The 9,248-nt window shown below is 38.7% G+C and overlaps 1 non-coding gene across 1 annotated transcript; it reads left to right on the top strand.

Annotated features, from left to right (window-relative positions):
* The first annotated feature begins 4,388 nt into the window (after positions 1-4,388).
* LOC114227412 (U2 spliceosomal RNA) lies at positions 4,389-4,579 on the top strand. The gene has a single exon (XR_003613446.1). It is a non-coding gene; the product is annotated as a U2 spliceosomal RNA (small nuclear RNA).
* Positions 4,580-9,248: the final 4,669 nt, after the last annotated feature.

Genomic DNA, 9,248 nt, shown 5'->3' with positions numbered 1-9,248 from the left:
GCCACAAGATGGCCTGCAGGGAAGGGCAGTTGGAGGAGACCAGGCCAGCAGGGAAAGGAAGTTGGGGGGGACCAGGCCTGCAGGGGAAGGCAGTTGGGGGGAACCAGGCCTGCAGGGGAGGACAGTTGGGGGGAGGACCCAGGCCTGCAGGGCAGGGCCGTTGGGGGGACCAGGTTGGCTGGGGAGGGCAGTTAAGGGTAACCAGGCCAGCAGAGGAGGGCAGTTATTTAGGGGCAAGTGGGCTGGCAGGGAAGCAGTTAGGCGTTGATCAGGCTGGCAGAGGAGTGGTTAGGGGTGATCAGGATGGCAGGCAGAAGTGGTTAGGGGAAATCAGGCAGGCAGGCAGGCAGGCAGGCAAGCAGTTGGGAGCCACCAGTCCTGGATTGTGAGAGGGATGTCCAAGTGTCCATTTAGGTCTGATCCTGATCGGGCCTAAACGGGCAGTCGGACATTCCTCAAGGGGTCCCAGATTTGGAGAGGGTGCAGGCTGGGCTGAGGGACACACCCTCCTCTGTGCACGAATTTCACGCACCAGGCCTCTAGTTTCATTATAAGAATGATTTAAGCCTGGCTGGTGTGGCTCAGTGGTTGAGCATCAACCCATAACCCAAGAAGTCACTGACGTGATTCCCAGTCAGAGCACATACTTGGTTTGCATGCTTGAGCCCCAATAGGGGACATACAGGAGGCAGCTGATCAATGGTGTTTCTCTCTCATTGATGTTTCTCTCTATCTCTCTCCCTTCCTCTCTCTAAAAATCAATCAAAACATACATATATATATATATATTTTAAAAGAATGATTTAAACAGTTGCTTGACATCACTTGAAAATAACAGTTCTATTAATTACTTTTTAACTTTTCAATTTTATGTGTTGATGTTTTCTACACGTAGTCTTGGCCAGGAGAACAGGATAAAGACATGAGCAGCTTCCAGAATAGGACATTAATTTTGACATCTTGGGAATGTTCACTAGACTTAAAAATTACTGGCTTTCCTATCATCTGTAGGTTTTCCTTTTCAGAAACTTAATATATATTTATATTTAATATTATATTCTTTGATATTTATTTCGGAGGCATCACATTTCACTCTTCTTTCTGAACTCAGATATAGAATAAGGAATATTTTTTCTGTTTTTTTTTTACATGTGCATTTCAGATTAGTATTAAAATTGGCTCCAAGCTTCTTTGTTTTATTTAATATGTCACTTGAAAATAAAAAATGAGTAGATGAAGATTCCAAACATAAATAAATATAACCTGTCAATAAGTGCAGTCATTTTCAGAAACACACATTAGAAGCGATACCTCTTTAACTTAGACTGGCTACATCATTTTGCTTTCGTATTTTCACTTGAAAAATTCAAACAAGTGCTATAATGGGTGATTCTATGCTAAAAAAATTTCTAATATTATTTTTAAACTATTAAAAAAAGTTAAGAATAAACATCTTCACGACTTTGGAATATAAATGTGCCTAAAAGCCTATAATTCCTTGTGCTCCCCTGGTATTAATCAAATACATAATCAAAGTGGTGAAAATATTTCTATGATACCATTTTAAAGGGCAGCCTATCTTAAAATTACTATATATGAGAATTAAGCAAGACTAATCAAGAAACAAAGAGAGAGTACCCAAATAAACAAAATCAGAAATGAAAGAGGTAAAGTAACAACTGACCCCACAGCAATGCAAAATGTTTTAAAAATAATATAAGCAATAAAAAGGATTTTAAAACAATACTATACACAACTATAGTCCAACAAGCTGGACAAGCTGGATAAAATGGACTTATTCATAGAAAAATACAATCTTCCAAAACTCAATCAGGAAGAATTAGAAAAATTGAATAGGCCCAAAACTACTGGTGAAATTGAAGCCAAAAAAAAAAAAAAGAAGAAGAAGAAGAAGAAAAGAAAACAAACAAACAAACAAAAAAACCTCCCGTTCAACAAAAGCCCTGGTCAGGACAGCTTTACAGGGGAGTTTTACTAAACATTCAAAGAAAAACGAATACCTATCCTCTTCAGACTATTCCAAAAAATCCAAGAGGAAGGAACACTTCCAATCTCTTTATGATGCCAGCATTAGCCTAATTCCGAAACCAAAGAAAGACACTACAAAGAAAGCGAACTACAAGTCAATATCCCTGATGAATATGGATGTTAAAATCTTCAACAAAATACTAGCAAATCAAATCCAGCAATACATTAAAAAGATCATACACCATGACTAAGTGGGATTTAGTTCAGGGATGTAAGGCTGGTACAGTATTTGCAAATCAATAAACATGATACATCATATAAACAAATGGGAAGAAAATAAACACATGACCATATTAATTGACACAGAAAAAGCATTCAAAAGAATCCAACACCCTTTTTTGATAAAAACTCTCAGCAAAGTAGGAATAGAGGGATCATACCTCAACATAATAAAGGCCATATATAACAAACCTGCAGGCAACATCATACTCAATGGACAAAAACTAAAATCATTTCCTCCAAGAATAGGAACAAGACAAGGTTGTCTGCTTTCATGACTCTCATTCAACATACTACTGGAAGTACTATCCTCAACAATCAGACAAAAAGAAAAAATAAAAGGCATCCTAATTGGAAAGGAATAAATAAAACTGTCATTATTCACAGATTACATGCTATTGTTCATAGAAAACCCTAAGACTCTACCTAAAAACTACTAGATTTAATAAATGAGTTTGGCAACAGAAAAGGATACAAAATTAACACCCAGAAATTGATGGAATTTTTATAAACCAATAATGAATTTTCAGAAAGAGAAATTTAAAAAAATCCCCGTTACCATTTCAACAACAAAAAAAATTAAGATACTTAGGAATAAATTTAACCAAGGAATTAAAAGACCTGTACTTAGAAAACTACTGGACATTGAAAAAAAGAGATAGAGGAATATATAAATAAGTGGGAAAATATGCCATGTTAATAGATTGGTAGAATCAATATCATTAAAATGTCCATACTACCCAAAGCAATCTATAGATTCAATGCAATCCCCATTAAAATACCAACTGCATATTTCACAGATCTAGATCAAATACTTCAGAAATTTATATGGAACCAAAAAAAGAACCCAAGTAGCAACAGCAATCTTGAGAAAGAAGAAAAAAGTTGGAGGAATCACAATACCAGATGTTGTTATACCACAAAGCCACTCTACTCAAAACAGCCTGGTACTGGCACAAGAGCTGGCATATAGATAAATGAAATAGAACAGAGAACCCAGAACTCAACACAAGCCATTATGCTCAATTAATATTTGACAAAGAAGGCAAGAGCATACAGTGGTGCAAAAGACAGTCTTTTTAATAAATGGTGTTGGGAAAACTGGACAGGTACATGCACAAAAATGAAACTGGACCACCAATTTACACAATAAAAAATAATAATTTCAAAAATGAATAAAATATCTAAATGTAAGTTGTAAAACCATAAAAATTTTAGAAAAAAAAGTCATAGGCAGCAAAATTTCAGACATCTCTCCTAGCAATATGTTTACTGATACATCTCCTAGATCAAAGGAAACTAAGGAGAAAATCAAATGGACTACATCAGAATAAAAAGCTTCTGCACAGCAAAGAAACCATCAACAAAGAGAGCCCACTGCATGGAAGAACGTAGTTGCCAATGATACATCCATGAGGCTTTAATTTCCAAAATATGTGGAACTCATACAACTTAACAGATATTATAAACAAAATAAACAAAGTCAGAAATGAAAGAGGCAGAAAGTAACAACTGGGTGAACTAAGGAAGACAAACAATCTAATTAAGAAATAGACAAAGGACCTAAATAAATACTTCTCCAAAGTGTACATACATATGGCAAGACACATATGAAAAAATGCTCAAAGTCACTAATCATCAGAGAGAAGCAAATTTCAACATCGAGGTATCACCTTACATCTGTCAGAATGGCTATCATCAACAAATCAACAAGCGACACGTATTGGCGAGGATGTGGAGAAAAGAGGACTCTAGTATACTGCTGATGGGAATGCAGACTGGTGCAGCCACTGTAGAAAACAGTATGGAGTTTCCTCAAAAAATTAAATATGGAATTCCCATTTGACCCAGTGATCCCACTCCTAAGAATATATACTAAGAAACCTGAAACACCAATCAGAAAGAATATATGCACCCCTATTTATGTTCATAGTGGTATAATTTACAATAACTAAGATTTGGATACAGCCCAAGTGCCCATCAATAGATGAGTGGATAAAAAAGTTCTTGTACATTTACACAATGGAATACTATGCGGTGGTAAAAAAGAAGGAACTCTTACCATTTGCTACAGCATGGATGGACCGATAGTATTTTGCTAAGTGAAATAAGCCAGTCAGATCGCTTCTCAGCCTTTTGGCTAAGATCAAGTGTAGTATCTGTTCTTATTAGTTTAATATCTGATAGGTCCTATATCCGAGGACAATATATTAAATGGATTTTTGAAGCTGGGAGATGGAATAGGAGCTTGCTCCGTCCTCTCCACACATTGACCCAGTATTGCAGTACCTCCAGAAACAGTGCAAAAAAAAAAAAAAAAGCCAGTCAGAGAAAGATAAGTGTCAATGATCTTACTCATGTGGAATCTAATGATTAAAATAAACTGATGAACAAAATCGATCCAGAAACATAGAACCATGAGTAGACTGATGAATTTCAGAGGGAAGGTGGGGATGTAGGGTGTGGGGAGGAGAGATTAACTGGGAAACTTATATGCGTATATGCATAGCTCATGGACACAGATAGTGGTGTGGCAAAGGCTTGGGGGTGGTGGGTTCAGGGAGGAGGGAGTCGATGGAGAAAAAAAAACCCACAAAAAACAAAGCGGACATCTGTAATACTTTAAACAATAAATATGAATTTAAAAAATAAAAAGAAAGTACTGTATTATTCATTTTTATGTATTTGGTGGCATCATAGATTCAATTAAAATATTTTGAGTTTTTTACATGTGAGACAATAGCCAAAATAATATGGGCAGATTTCATTAAGATGATATACTTATTTTGAGAGTATATTTGTTTTGTCTGGAAAAAGAGGCTTTTTGAACAAAAATTTGCTCACTGATATATCTGAGCAGATGAAGATGGGATTTCATGAACCATCCAATCATACAGCCCATACTTTCAAAATGCCTGAAAAATGGGTGGGGCTGCATGACACAGGTGCAGAGAAAAATTTCTTTTTATGGACTTGTTCAACATCTGATATAGTGAGGAAGAAAATAATTATTTCCCTAACTTGTGGCTGTGACTGCTTTAGCTACTGCCTAACTTTATTTGCAGGTGTGGTGGGTGACTAGGTTGGCCTTTTTGCCTAATTTTCCAGGGAAAGAGCCCACAGTGCTTGCTCCCTGTGATCACCGCATATGGATTTAGGCAGATGCGTGCACAGACATGCTGCGATAGCAGTCACTCTCTCTGCCTCTTCCTTGAACAGAGTGCAGAGGCCAAATTTACAGTCATTCTAGCTCCATTCCAGCAAAAACATAGGAACAGGGATAGAATGTGACCAAACCAGAGGACAGGGACTAGGGTCTGCCTTCCATCACTAAGGCCACAGGAGGAAAAAAAAATGTTGCCATCCTTTCTTCTGTGTTCTATGTTCGTCCCTCCTTGACTAAGCTTAAGAACTTCATGTGGCATCCTAGTCACTGCCATTTGTGGGACAAGGGTGAAAATCAAGAATTCCCAAGGATCATGGGGAGAAACTAGATGAATTGGATTTCTTAACTAGTTCATAAATATTCTGAGTTCTTCAATTCCTTCTAAAAGTATTTTAGAATTGGATAAGACAGGAATGCCAAGAAATATTATTTCAAAAGACTATAATTTTCTTTGCAGAATCACACTCAGAACTCCATGGAACATTTTTATGGTTTTGAAATAATTTTTTCAGTATGGCAGCCAAAAGAGGGGCAAGTAAATTTTAGTAATAATTATTCTCAAGACAAGTAAAGCAACCCCAAGCATTTGTTCATTTCCCTATTATAAAGTAATTTTTCTCACCCTAGTAGATGTCAAATACCTAACTGATTGGAAATAGAAAATTGTGCCTCTGGTTACTAAAAATCAACTGACTCTCAGAAATGAGATTTTTAGCATTCCCATTAGGGCTTTCATGTTGGTTTATTAAGACTAAATGGGCAGCTGAACATGATTACCTATCCCAGATAGAAAGGGAAATCAAGTTAATGGTAAGACAAGCTCCTGGCTATATTTATTAGCTTGCCTTCTAAACTACTCCTCAAATCTCTACTCGAGGACTCACTACCCTGGGAACCTTGATCAGTTTATTTTGTTATTTAAGCCTCTTTCTGATTTACATTTCAACTTGAAAATTTGGTTTAGGAAAGCATTTGGTAATTGTATGGGATAAGGAAGGTGGTACAGAAAAGGATGAGGTAAAATACTGTCCTACTTTATCCTCCTCCTAATACTCACCATTTCAAACCAGCATTTTACAAACATTCATGCTACAGAGAGAGATTATCTACATATATAAAAGCCTAAGCAACCAAATGACCGAATGACTGGTCACTATGACATGTACTGACCACGAGGGGGCAGGCACTCAATGCAGGAGATGACCCTTGGTGGTCAGTGCGCTCTCACAACAGGAGTACCTCTCAGCTGACCGATGGGGGCCAGACACAGGGCTCACAGCTGGCCGCCACAGCCTGGAGACTGCAGCAGAGTGGCAGAGAACCTACCAAGCTGTGGCGGCAACAGGTGCACTGAGGCTGGGACAAGCAGGAACGGCAGGCAGCATTGGACTGCAGGTTTCAGCCCAATCTCCGCAGGCTATGCCAAGGGACCCCACTGGTGCATGAATCCGTGCACCTGTCCTCTAGTATTATGTATAAAGGATATGGTAGGGAATGGCTAATGGCTGAGACCTCACAGGCTATCAAGTGAATTTTTATATTTGACTCCTGGAAGACTTCTGCCGTAGGATGATCTCTTTTCTCCTTTGGGAAGTTAGAAATATTAGCAAGTGAGACACCAGGCACACAGGTAGCCTTGCCTCATCATTTTACCTTTTTTTTCCTTTCTTGAGAAACCTACTTTCCTACAAAATGCTCAGGAACTTCTTATCCCTCTACCTTTTATAACACAGACCAGAACCAGCTATGGAAAAGATCTTATAACTTTAGTGAACTTATGCCTTAAGTTTCATTGTTAATTGTGGTATGAATTATCCTATCAAAGGCATTTTAGTCTAAAGGAAGGAAAATGCTGTTTAATGGAAATTTAGAGATCATAGCTTATAGCTACTAGCTCTGCCAATTTGCTGGAACACTTTGCTCCATAGGGTTTCTCTTCTAATTTGCTGAGAAGGTTCAGAGGTAAACATAGCACAAATACTTACACAACTATCTGATCTGCATACTATGTTTTACTTCACTATGGTCAAGCTAGTTACTTTAGCCTAACATTTCCATGGATAATTTTTGGATGAAGGGCTCAAACTGATTATATCATGGCTCAAGCACATGGTGTAGTTTATTGCCAATTTTCTGGTGAACCAGTCTTAGAGGTTGGGACTGATAGGTAATTGCAAAGAAATAATTAGAAGTGGTGACAGAGACTATAGACAAAAAAATTATAATATATTTGGAAAGATGAAACTAACACATGTGAAAGCAATAAGTCCATGAACCATTACATAAAATGTGCTTTGATGCCACAGGAGGGGAAGTCATTATGGACTTCTATAGTTAGGGAGATATTTAAAGACTGGTAGTGTATGAACCACAAATGATTGATAAGATAAGATTGGAGGGGATGAGTTTGGGACATCACAGGCAAAATGAACAAATATATTAAAAGTAGAGAGATTTATGATTGCATAGGTAGGAACAGGATAGGTTATGAATGTGTTAGAAACACAGGAATTTAGATTTGATATGAGAGGGCATAGGAAATCATAATAAATTTCATGGTAGAGTGAAATGATAATGAAATAAAATGGCAAAGGCATATCTGTGTTTGAGCTCTTATTGTGTGACTTTTACCAAGTTAGATAAATATTTTCTTTAAAAATTTTAAATTATAATTGACATTCAATATTATATTAGTTTTAGATGTGCTGCATAGTGGTTAGACATTTATATAAGTTACATGGTACCATACTTGGTTATTCCAATACTAGAGGCCTGGTGCACGAAATTAATGCATGGGGGGTGGGGTTCCCTCAGCCTGGCCTGCACCCTCTCCAATCTGAGACCCCTTGGGGGATGTCTGACTGCTGATTTAGGCCCAATCCATGAACCAGCAGTTGGACATCCCACTCACAATCCAGGACCGCTGGCTCTTAAGCGCTCACCTGCCTGCCTGCCTGATTGCCCCTAACCCCTCTGCCTGCCTGCCTGCCTGCCTGAGTGCCCCTAACCACCTCTGCCTGCCTGCCTGATTGCCTCTAACTGTTCCCCTGCCACCTGATCGCCCTTAACTGCTCCTGTGCCTGCCTGATCACCCCTAACAACCTCTGCCTGCCTTGTCTGATTGCCTCTAACTGCTCCCCTGCTGGCCTGATCGCCCCTAACTGCTCCCCTGCCAGCCTGATTGCCCCTAACCGCCTCTGCCTTGGCCCCTGTACCCGGAACCCAGGCTTCCCTCCTCCGGCCAGTCACAGACACCTGGGACCCGGGCTTCCCTCTCTCTGACCGGCCTCAGGCACCTTGGACCAGGCCTGGCTTCGCCCAGGCCCAGCTTTGTCAGGAAGGATGTCCGGAAGGTCGTCTGGAAGATGTCTGGTCTGATTAGCATATTAGCCTTTTATTAGTATAGATTATTGACTATGTCCCTTATGCTGCACTTTATACCTTGTGACTATTTCATAGCTACCAATTTTAACTATTCCTTCACCTTTTTCACCCAGTCTCCCATTCCCCTCCCATCTGGCAAACATGTTTGTTCTCTGTAACAATGAGTTTGTAGATAACTATTTTCACCCTCAGTTTCCTCAGGCACAAAATCAGGACAAAGGGTTATGTGAACATTTGAGGATGAGGGAAAAACATAGGAAATTATAGCAGTAATAATATTAATCAAATACATATTATTAATATATCTATTATTAATATTATGGTTGTTGATTTACACAAATTGAGATGACTATACTTTCTGTGATCCCCCTTCCCTTTGAGAGGTGGAACCTACTTCCTCTCCCCTTAAATCTGGGCAGGTTCTGTAACT

Source organism: Eptesicus fuscus, chromosome 1, assembly GCF_027574615.1.
Source record: "Eptesicus fuscus isolate TK198812 chromosome 1, DD_ASM_mEF_20220401, whole genome shotgun sequence".
Taxonomy (NCBI): Eukaryota; Metazoa; Chordata; class Mammalia; order Chiroptera; family Vespertilionidae; genus Eptesicus; species Eptesicus fuscus.
Note: the sequence above shows the minus strand (reverse complement) of the source record. Positions and strands in the feature narration are given on the sequence as shown.